At 36.1% G+C, this 12166-nt stretch overlaps 1 protein-coding gene across 1 annotated transcript in view; it reads right to left on the bottom strand.

Moving 5' to 3' along the window:
• The window catches only part of LOC150108438 (urocanate hydratase-like), a 286428-nt gene that overhangs the window by 71322 nt on the left and 202940 nt on the right, over window positions 1-12166 (bottom strand). The gene's annotated exons all lie outside the window — the stretch shown is intronic.

The raw sequence follows: 12166 nt of genomic DNA, 5'->3' as shown, positions 1-12166 counted from the left end.
TATAGGAGAATATGTGGAGCATGGATGCTGGCACATGATCAGTCATTGTTCAGCATTTCTGCTGAACAATGACCATGTGCCAAGAGGTGGAAAGTGGAGTTGAGTGGGAAGAATGGGCATTGAAAAAGAGCTATTTAATTTAATTTTATAGCAGAAATTGCTGAGTATATCCCAAAGGTGAAAAGACTAATCAAGGTAGGAGTAAAATGGATGAATGAAGTGATTGTGTGAAATCATGAAGAGGAAGGCACTGTGGAGGCAACACAAATTGAATGTTAGTGATGATCAGTTGCACAAGTAGAAGGGAAAAAAAAACGACTATGGGAGGATGATGCTAATTGATAACTAATGTGGAGAATATAGTTGAATTATTCATTGATTAGTTTATCAGTGAGTTTCATCCTCGTGAAGGCAACATCTCCTGATGTTGAGTTCACGAGGCAAGAAGCTGGAGTGTAGAGGATATGGAGGAAGAAGGACTGATAGTGAATGAGCAGGATGTATATGAGGAATTAAGTAAACGATGTAGAGGATATGGAGGACGAAGGACTGATAGTGAATGAGCAGGATGTATATGAGGAATTAAGTAAACGATGTTAATGAAGTATATCATCATGTGTCTTGAGGGAATGCTCTATGGAATTAATGTCACCTTTGGCACAACTATTTAACGAGTCTTACAATGGGGTAAGTCCCAAAGGAATTTCCAGTGGGAAAAATTGTTCCAATTCACATAGGGGGAAGATAAGACTAAGGCTACAAATTATAGGCCAATCTGTGTATTTGGGGTTGTTGCTAAGGTATTAGAGAAGTTGGCGAGGAGTAGGATTCAGAAGTCAGTTGATAATAAAAGCATTCTTTATGATGGTCAGCATAGATCTGTTAGGGAGAGGTCATATTTCAGCAATCTGCTTATATATTACAAAATTCACTTGATAAAGAAAATTCATGTACAATGGTATACTTGGATTTTCAAAGGCAGACTACCACATGAACAAGTTAGTAACTAAACTGAAACAGATGGGATTAGATAACAGACTGGTAAGTTGGATAGCTGATTTGCTGTCAGACAAGTATCAGCAGGTTGTATATGGAGAAGCAGTATCTCAAAAGAGGAACGTTACTAGTTTTGTGCTATAGAGATCTGTTTTGGGACCATTATTGTTTAACTTGTATGTTAATGACTTTGGGATTGGCTTAACTGCAGATACGCAGCTGTTTGCCAATGATGCAAAGTTAGGAAGGGCTATGAGAAGTAGGGCAGACATTATGGCCTTGCAGATGGTTCTGAACAGACTATGTAAGTGGGAAAATGATTGTAGCTATCAGTTTATGGGATGCAGAGTATATGAGTATACAATTATAATGGAGAAATTTTGAAGGAGGTGAAGGAGATGAGAAATCTGGAAGTGATGGAGGACAGAGACTTGAAGTTTAGGGATCACATGGCTAAAATTGTAAGAACATTCCAGAGGATTATGGCAATAATGAGGAGGCCACTGACATGCAGAAGCAGAAAAGAGGTTATGGTTGCATAACATAACATAACTGTTTTGTCTGTAAGGCAAAAGGCAGTTATGCTATGGATCCCTTGTATAGGGCTTGATCAGGGCCACATATGGATTACTGTGCACAGATTTGGTTGCCTGCTTTTCAGGGAGATGAGAATGTGTTGTAGAAAGTCCAGAGAAGAGGAGAGACTGAGGGGAATGCAACTTACAGTCTTGTGAACAGAAGAAAAAGAGGGGATGTAGAAAGTCCAGAGAAGAGGAGAGACTGAGGGGAATGCAACTTACAGTCTTGTGAACAGAAGAAAAAGAGGGGATATGATCGAGACATACAAGTTGGTGAGGGGTTATTACCAGATTAATGTGGAGAAGATATTTCATAGAGTAGAGAGAGAGAGAGAGGCAGGGGTAGAACTAGAGGCCATCCATAGAGGTTGTATAAGGAGGGTGTGAGCAGGTTGTTCTCATGGTGAGAGCAGAAACTGTGAATGGGTTCAAATCACGGCTTGGAGGAGCCATGCCTTGAACCCATTCACATGTTAAGGAGCCACGGAGTCAAAGGACTCATACCACAATTAGTCCTTTGACTCCACAGAGGTCAGATATTAATAATATTAACACGTTGACTGCCATGGGGGGGGGGGTCATCAAGTCTGATCCTCGGTGCCACGGTGTGTAAACTACTTTATTCAATAGGAAAATGAGGAATTTTGATTTTTTGATACAAAGTATCAAAAAATCAAAATGAGACAAAATGAGTCTTTTTTTTTTTTTTTGAAAAAAAACATTGCTAGAATTATCTTCGTAGTTGGCATCCTGAAAGAAGTAGTACAGGTATCCCTTGCTTAACGCGGCAAAATTAATTGCAGCAATCCCTTGATATACGCGGCAGGAGTTTTGATGAACGCGCCTTTAACCCTGCAGAGCTCACAGCTGATCTGATAGATACATGCAAAATGTTTAATATAAATATTCTTACACAATTCAGTGTACAGCTTGGAGATCATGAGTAGCTGTACATTCATATGTTATGAGTGATGTTCCACACTGTTTTTTGCTGTCAGATTGGTTTAACACATGTTATGTAAAGGTTTGTGATATTTGACAGTAAATTGTATCTGAGAGATATACCATGACCTCCAATGTCAGTATAGTATGGTTTAGTTGTTTTTTTTATTCTTTGTGCAATAATTTCTAGATTGTAACTGAAAATAAATAAACAATCATGTACTGTATTACTGAAATAGAGAGCCAAAGACTTATTTATCATACATGTCCTCTAGGAGATGTGCCTTACATTATGGAAAATACTAAGGAAAGTGATCTTGAGCTTACTATACCTTTACTACAAGTTGCCCATAAGGTTACTTATGCTTGTATCCCCCGAAACCTTTAGTTTATATATATTTGGCACGAAACTCTTGTAGTTTCTATATTCAGCTATGAAATAATGTTGGATTCAATATTTATCATACATGTCTTCTAAGAGATGTGCTTTACATTTATGGAAAATACTAAGGAAAGTGATCCGGATCTCCACCTTTACTACGAGATGCCCATAAGGTTGCTTATGCTTGCATCTACCGAAACTTTTAGTTTCTATATATTCGGCATGAAACTCTTGTAGTTTCTATATTCGGCCATGAAATAATGTTGGATTCAATATCCACTTAATTTGTACCATCATGTTTTATATTTGCAGTGTTTTTTCTTTATGTTTTATTGCTTGTTTGCCGAGGTCTGGAGAGTCATTTTGCTTGTTATCATAGAATTTGTGCTGATAAGAAAAAAAACTAAAACTGTTCAAACGACTCTTGATAACTTCTTTTGATAAAAAAAAAACTTGCAGTAACTAATGTAGGTACAAGTATTTATTAAACATTTATTTTGTATTCATTTTTTTCTTTCCTAAAAGAGTACCATATAAAATGAATTATTAATACAGTAATTGATTATGGACGAATTGTAATTTTTACCATTGATTATTAGATTTGATTAACGCGATTTTGATATACATGGTAACATCGAGGGATACCTGTACTTCCATATGCCAACTACGAATTATATTGTATCACTCCTTCTGCTGGTTCTACTTATCGCTGCATGTTGTTTCACTGCAACAGCTTGTGCTAGTTGATTTTTGCAGAGTGTAGATTCAGTCTAGATATCATTCAGTTTTATGCAAGGTGAATGTACGACAGCATACACATCATGTTGCAAAAAAGAAAGCTAACAGAAAGAGAAATAGAAATTTCTGTGAATATGAGCGAAATAGATTGGGAAGACTTTCTACAGGATGCTTCAGATGTCGATGAAAATTCTCAGCCGTCGGATACAAATACACATGGAAATGATGAATATACTTCCGAAAGTGAATCTGAAGAAAATGAAGATGAAGACATTTAGCACAACCTACAACTACTAACGAAATCATTTCTTGGTGACAAACTGAGCAAGATCCACCTCAATTAGATTTTCTAGAGGATTGTGGGCTTGCAATTCGACTCCCAAAATTTGACCATTGAAACTCTTGAGGATCTTTTTTTCACAGAGGAATTTTTGAATCTCCTTATCATGCAGACTAACTTGTATACTAATCAAGAAATAGGGAAGCACAGGCCACTGACAAGGTCCTCAAGATTAACATGTTGAAAAGATGTCGACACTGCAGAAATGAAGGCTTTTCTTGGTTTGTTACTACATATGGGCTGTAACCGATTTCAATTGATTTTATGTTTCCTACATTTTGCTAATAATTCTCTAGACAGCAATGACAGACTCTATAAAATAAGACCAGTGTTGAACCATTTCAATAAAAAAATGCGTGAGAAATTTGTTCCGGAGAGAAGTTTCTGTACAGGCAAGTCCATGGTACATTGATGTGTGAGACTGTTTTTCCGGCAGTATATCAAAAACAAAAAACACAAATACAATTCAAATTTTACGAGTTCTGTGAGTCAAATAGGATGGTGCTGAGAATAAAAATATATTGTGGCAAGACTGAAATATCAACTGAAATGAGCCATGCCTCAGGTGTAGTCTTTGAATTGATGGACGACTACTTGGACAAAGACTACATGCTATTCACAGATAACTTTTATAACTCTGTCTCACTAACGAAGGGACTCTGCTAGGAAAACATCCATCTATAGGCCCCTAAGATCCAACAGTAAAGGGAATCTGAAAAATCTTGTAACAAAGAAACTGAAAAAATGTGAAGTTTCACGGAGCAGACATGAATCAGTTGTTGTATGCAAGTGGAAAGATAAAAGAGATGTTCTGGCTATATCAAACATGTACAAAGTGCAATCTGTTGAAGTTCAAAATAGGAATGGTAAGATATCAATAAAGCCGAACATTTAAGGACTATAATAATGGCATGTCTGGCATTGACAGATCGGATCAAATGCTATCATATTATTCCACTATGAGAAAAACAATTAGATGGCCTAAGAAAATATTTCCACATATTATAGAAATGTACACTCATAATGCCCATTTGTTATATCGAAAAGCCGCCAACTCAAATATCAGGACATTGAACAGGGAAAATTCATAGCCCATCTAACTGGAGATAAAATGCCCAAGAAAAACAACAATAAATCTACAAATCCTGAAAATTTCCATTACCTGGAGGCCATACCACTGACTGAAAAAAAAAAACATGACCAACTAAACCTTGTTGTGTTTGTACAACTGAAAAACGTCAGTGACAAACAAGATATTTTTGACCAGTTTGTAAAGAAAAACCCACCTTATTGTGGAAGAATGTTTCAAGAAGGTGGGTTTTTCTTCATCCATAAAAATATTTTATATACCTTGTTTTTTGCTACTACTAGAAAACTTTTAGTTGAAAATATGAATGTTTTTTTTTTCTGAAAATAAATCCATTTTATTTAAGACTTGTTTCATTTCCTGCCACCATAAAGGTTTTGAATGGACTTCCCACAGACACCCAGTATGATAGTTAGCACGTATTTGCTATGAGAATGATCATAGTGGGTGTCCAGTGGCAGACCATCAACTACGAGTTATCTCGTAGTTGGCAGTCAACATGTTAACAATAATAATAATATTTTCAGGCTTCTAATAAGCAGTGTGGTGGCTTACAAGTGCTGCACTAAACGACACAAATCATCTACTACCTCAAGATATGCACAAACATCCATGCTGCATTGGAATTTTAACCTACTGATGACACTCATTACATTAATTAGAGAGCAGCCATGCTATGATCCACTTGGCTGAACCAGGTCAGCAATTACAGATTATTTTATTATTATTAACAAACTTCTGTGGAGTCAACATGTACATAGACTCATCACAAGAGGTCACAATCAACCAGCAATGTATCTATCAAGTAGAACTTTAAACACATACACAATACTCCTCACAATCACAAAATATTCACTCACTCACCACTCTCCATGTAACGAAATCTGCACCTTCATTACTATACCTTAAACAACTTGAGAGATGGACTCTTATTCTCACACTCTTCAGTCTGTATATAATTGCTTCCATAGTAATCTTGTAAAATCCCCTATCCCCCCCCCTCACCAACTAAAATGTTTCTATCATATTAGCTATTCTCTATTGTCTCCATCATTTTCTCTTTTCCACCTATCCATTAAATTTTGAAATTTGCTCTGCTTTTGTGGTTTGTAGTTAAAACTACTCATGGAAATGATGTTCTGGCCACCACAATTTGGAGTATGCCAAACTTTGGGTTGACAGCAACCAAATTCTCTACCCATACCTTCATGTTCTTCGGCTCAATAATAGTTGAAGAACCTGGATATATTACCTGCCCCAAGTATTAAACCATCAGACTAGAGAAAAACTATCTAGAAGTGAAATAATGTGGGCAAGGGGTTGGAATGTAGTGTCCACAACATTCAGAGTGATGGCCAAATTTCTGTGGTACTAAGCATCACTAGATAGTAGATGAGTTTAGTTGTCCAGTATAATATACTGGATTCGAATGTGAAATTTCAATTCTAAAGCTATATTCATGTCATTGTTTTCTGGTCTCAAAGTCTGTATATGGTTTTAAAATCTCATACTTTCTCACTAATGCATTTCAAAAATAGTCTAGCCAAAAATGTCATTTATAAGATTTATCTACAATTAATCAGACCCTATAGCCAATTATACTAATATTATACTAATTAAATTATACTAATATTAGCTTAATTCAAAATATGGTTTGAGGTTACAGACCTAGGAACAGTTCCAGTTCTATAAACATTCACTTTGCTAGTAAATTATCAATATTATAATTAAATTAATTTATTTACAGTAATCCCTTCAATTATATGATGATTAGAGCAGAAAAGCATTTGCTGGTTAGATAACTGAAGAGTCATTTAAATGAAGATACATAAATTAAAGATGCCAAGAAATTATATTTTTGGTTTAATCCTTTATCCAAGTGTAAGCAAACAAAGTTTGCATGTGAAGTATCTTCACGACTGGACTACTCGTATATTTAGAGGTTAATGAATTCAAATCAATTGCCTCAGTATTCCTAATTCAAAGCACACATCCTTTCCAGTGTATAATGCTATGCATCATGGGAAGGGGCATGACCCAGACCAGTTTCAACCTTGATTAATAGAGGTTTCATCAGTGGGAGCCAGATCCAGAAAGGATATGCATAGCATTGGACAATGAAACTTATACAATGGGATATTTCGAATGTGTACAATGCCATGGTTTATACACACTTGAAAGGATGTGTGCTTTGCATTATGGGATACTGAGGCAATTGATATGAAGTCATTAGCCTCTATATACAAGTGGCCCTGTCATATACTTCACATGTAAACTTTGTTTGCTTCCACATGGATTTTAAAGGATTAACCCAAGAATATAATTTCTTGGTATCTTAAATTTATAGTATAACCAAGTGAAAAAAAAACTTTCAATATCAAAATGAAGATAGTTAATGTTACTATCAAGGGTCAGAAGGAAAAAGGCATTATGGAGGAAAAAGGCGTTATGGAGGCAGCATAAGAGGAGTAATAATCCTTTCTTTTAGCCGCCAGACACTAGACACTTTCCTTAGCCACCTAAACAAGCAACACAAACGTATACAGTTCACAATTGAGATTGAAAAACATAACACACTGCCGTTTCTAGATACACTTATCACACGTTTTCCCTCGGACAATCTTTCCTTCACTGTTTACTGGAAACCGACATATACTGGCCAATAAACTCCTACCACCAGCCAACACAAAAACGAGGTGTCATCAATACCCTAAAAAACAGGGCTCTGAAGATCTGCTCCAGTGAACAGGCACTGAAAAACGAATTTAAAGTGATCAGTAATACTTTTCAAAAAAATTGATACAACCAAAACACTATTAACAAAATTCTCTACAAGACCTCAATAAAAAACAAAGACAAACCAGACTACAGTAAAACTATAACCATTCCCTACATTAAAGGGACATCAGACAAAATAAACAGAGTACTACAAAAATACAACCTCAAAGCCACCTTTAAACCTCCTGAAAAATTAAAAAGCTTACTCAACTCATCCAAAGACCCTCTCCCTCTTCTGGCCCACCCTAGAGTATACCGTATTTACTGCACTTGCAGTAAATACATAGGAGAAACAGGACGTACAATTCCAATCAGACAAAAAGAACATAAACGACACATCAAATATAATCATTATGGTGAAGCTGGCCTTTCTGATTATGCTCTGAACACCACATAGAATTGACTGGAAAAGCACTAGTTGTCTACATCACACCAAAACATGGTATGAACGCAAATTTAAGGAAGCTTGTGAGATCATTATCAACCACCCCAATCTAAACAATAATGATGGTCTAAAAATCCCATACATATGGAAGGCATATATTCATCCCACAAATCCTTCCTCTCTAAGAACAACTATAAACAGGACTGTAGAAAATCCAGGATCCTAAATCAAAAATAATAACTTTAATACTAAAAAATAGGACATCACTGTTAAAGAAAAAATCTATAAGAATGTTTATTCATGTTTTAATTTATAAATAATTTTTTTTGTTTTGTTTTTAAATCAAAAATAACAATTGTAATAATAGAAATAGGACATCACTGTTACTGGAAGGAAAACCATCAGTAAGCAAGAATATTTATTCATGTAATCAAAAATTAAATTAGCTTGATGTAATTTTTTTTTTTTAATTTTTTCACTAGAGGTGAAAAAATTAAAATTATTTCAGTGATCAAATCATTGTTTCTCTAGCTTACAGTTTGAAATGTAACGCAGCTTGTCTTGTATATTTATGTATGCTCCGGATGATGATATTGATATGGAGATTGAAATGTCGGGATAATAAAAAGAGTTAATTCTAACACGGTTGTAGAATCCATAATTTCAAAAATGGAAGGAGTAATAATCAATTCCATGAGAATTTCAAAGAACAGGCAAGGAGAGTGACTTGGTTGGTAAGGGTAGCAAAAGTAAAGTAAAGTATCAGCAGCAGTTAGCTAATGAAGCCAAAAAGAATCCTAGGGAGTTCTTTTGATATGTAACCAGAAAAAAAAAAAGATTATGGAAGGATGACATTGATTGGAGAAAATGGTATGAAAACAACTGCTGCAGAAGATATAGTTGAGAGATTTAATGAGCAGTTCATAAAGGTTTTTCATTCTTGTGAATGTGACAACATGGAGAGAATGAGAGCAGTTGATGATGCACAGAGGGATGACTGACTGACTGTAAGTGAGCAAGAAGTATATGGGGAATTCAGCAAACTTGATGTTAATAAAGCTGCGGGACTTGATAATATATCACTATGTATTTTGAGGGAATATGCCAGGGAGGTTATTTGTTTAATGTAACTTGCACTGGGTCAAATTTCAAGGGAAGGCAAGTTTGTGCTGCTTCATAAGGGAGGTGACAGAACTCAAGCAACAAATTATAGGGCCTATCTGTATGTCAGTGTTGTGGTTAAAGTGTTGGAGAGGCTGGTGAGAACCAGGATCCAGAATTGGGTTGACAACAATGGTATTATCTTTGATGGACAGCATGGATTTGCTAAAGGGAGATCATGTTTTAATCTATTTACTTATTACAATAAGGTGATGGCTTCATTGGACAAAGGAGATGGATACATAGTGGTATACTTAGATTTTGCAAGGGCTTTTGATAGATTACTCATGATTAAGTTGATAGTCAAACTAGAGTGGATGGAGTTTGCTATTGTTAGTGCATTGGATTGGAGACTGGCTATCTGACAGGTATCAGCAAGTTGTGTATGGGAGAGCATATCCCAGAAGAGGAAAGTCACTAGTGGTGTGCCTCGGGGATCTGTTTTAAGGCCATTGCTGTTAACCTGAATGTTAATGATATTGGGGATATTCAGTTGTTTCCAGAGTCAATGTTGAGACAAACTATGAGGAGTAGAGTAGATCTGGCCTTACAAGAAGACTTGAATAGATTGAGCAAATAGACGTGGGAGTGGGGATGCCAGTTCAATGTTGCAAAATGTTATTATTATTATTTCCCAAGACCTCATGGAGTCATCCGGGAGGTCCTTTTATCACACACACATCTCATAATACCGTGTCTTAAACATACTCAAACTTCTTGCAGACACCACACCCTCAGGCAAGGCATTCCAATCATTCACAACTCTGCACAAAAAAAACCTGCCTCTCACTCCCCTACTCACACCCTCTTTATACAGTTTCTAGGGATGACCTCTGGTTCTCCCCTGATCTCCCACTATTCTCTGTAGAACTTCTCCACCATTGATCCTATAACAACTCCTTACCAACTTGTAGGTCTCTATCATATCTCCCCTCTTCCTTCTCTCCACCAGACTCTGCAAATTACATCTTCTCAATCTTTCCTCATGCTCAACATTCCAGAGGTCAGAAACTACCTCAGTCAGTCGCCTTTGGACCCTTTCCAACATCTCTTCATCCTTCTGAAAACCCGGTGATCAAATCTGGGCCCAATAGTCCATGTGTGGCTTAATCAAAGCCTTATACAATGGAACAAGAATTTCCCTACTTCTACACGTCAGCATCCTCTGCATCATTCCCAGAAGTCTTTGTGTTGTCTTCACAATTTTGGCGATGTGTCCCCTAAATTTTAGATCCTTATCCACTATCACACCCAGATCTCTTATTTACTCTACCTCCAATAATATATTCTCACCAAGCATAAATTCTGCATCCCATCTTTGTTTTCCAAATTTTAAAACCTTACACTTTGCAACATTGAACTCACATCCCCATTTGTTTGCCCAATCACTCAATTTATTCAAGTCTTCTTGCAAGGCCATAACATCATGTAATGTTTTAAAATTTGGGAAACAAAGATGGGATGTAGAATTTATGCTTCATGGAGATATATTGTTGGAGGTGGAGGAAATAAGAGATCTTGGAGTGATGTTGGATAAGGATCTAAAATTTAGAGAACACACTGCCAAAATTGTGAGGAAAACACAAAGAATTCTGGGAATGATGCAGAGGACACTGACCTCTAGAAGTAAGGTGATTCTTGTTCCATTGTATAAGGCTCTGATTAGGCCATAAACGGACTACTGTGCACTGGTCACCGTTTTTCAAACGGATGAAGAAATGTTGGAAAGGGTCTAGAGACATCTTACTAAGGTAGTTTCTGATCTCTGGAATGTTGAATATGAGGAAAGGTTGAGAAAATGTAATTTACAGAGTCTAGTGGATAAGAGGAAGAGGGATGATATGATAGAGACATACAAGTTGATAAGGGGTTGTTATAGGATCAATGTTGTAAAGGTTTTTCATAAAATGATGAGAGATCAGGGGAAAACAAGAGGTCATCACTGGAAGCTGTATAAGGAGGGTGTGAACAAGGGAGTGAGAAGTAGGTTTTTGTATGCAGAGTTGTGAATGACAAATGCCTTGTCTGAGAGTGTGATGTCTGCAGAGAATTTGAATGTGTTCAAGGCATGGTATGATGAGGTGTATGACAAAGGGACCTCCTAGATGAGTCATTGACTCCATGGAGTTCCAGGATGATAATAATAATATACCAGAAGTTTCCTTTCTTTTAACCTTACATGGTGATCTGAATGCATTTTTGAAAATTATGGAGACAACTACTGTGTTTGAATAAAAACTTTAGTTTAATATCACTAAAATCTACATTTGACGTTTCGACCTTTATGTCAAGGTCATCTTCTGGAACATACAACTATACACACAAAACAAGCTACACTACAATCAAACTGGTTTGTTAAAGATACTGACCAACTGCTACAACAGTTCAGGTCAGGCCAACAATTGTTGTAGCAGTTGGTCAATATCTTTAACAAACCAGTTTGATTGTAGTGTAGCTTATTTTCTGTGTATAATTGTATGCTCCAGAAGATGACCTTGACATAAACGTTGAATGTAGATTTTAGTGATGTTAAACTAAAGTTTTTATTCAAACACGGTAGTTGTCTCCATAATTTTCAAAAATGCATACCAGAAGTCTGTTGAAACACTAATTTAGCTAGTTTAACTGATGTGTTGATTATATGATGGTCAGAAAACTGAGAGATTATTGTATTATATCATTAACATTGTCTTACTAATAATGTATAAGTTTGTGCACAAAACGGATGATTTTTAAATTGTTTCTAGTTTTAAAGGTAACTAGTTGCTTTGAAATTCAG

This window comes from Typopeltis vanoorti, chromosome 3, assembly GCF_054136105.1.
Source record: "Typopeltis vanoorti isolate ZY-2024b chromosome 3, IOZ_Tvanoo_1.0, whole genome shotgun sequence".
NCBI classification, from domain to species: Eukaryota; Metazoa; Arthropoda; class Arachnida; order Uropygi; family Thelyphonidae; genus Typopeltis; species Typopeltis vanoorti.
The sequence above is the reverse complement of the archived record's forward strand: the minus strand, read 5'-3'. Positions and strand labels throughout refer to the sequence as shown.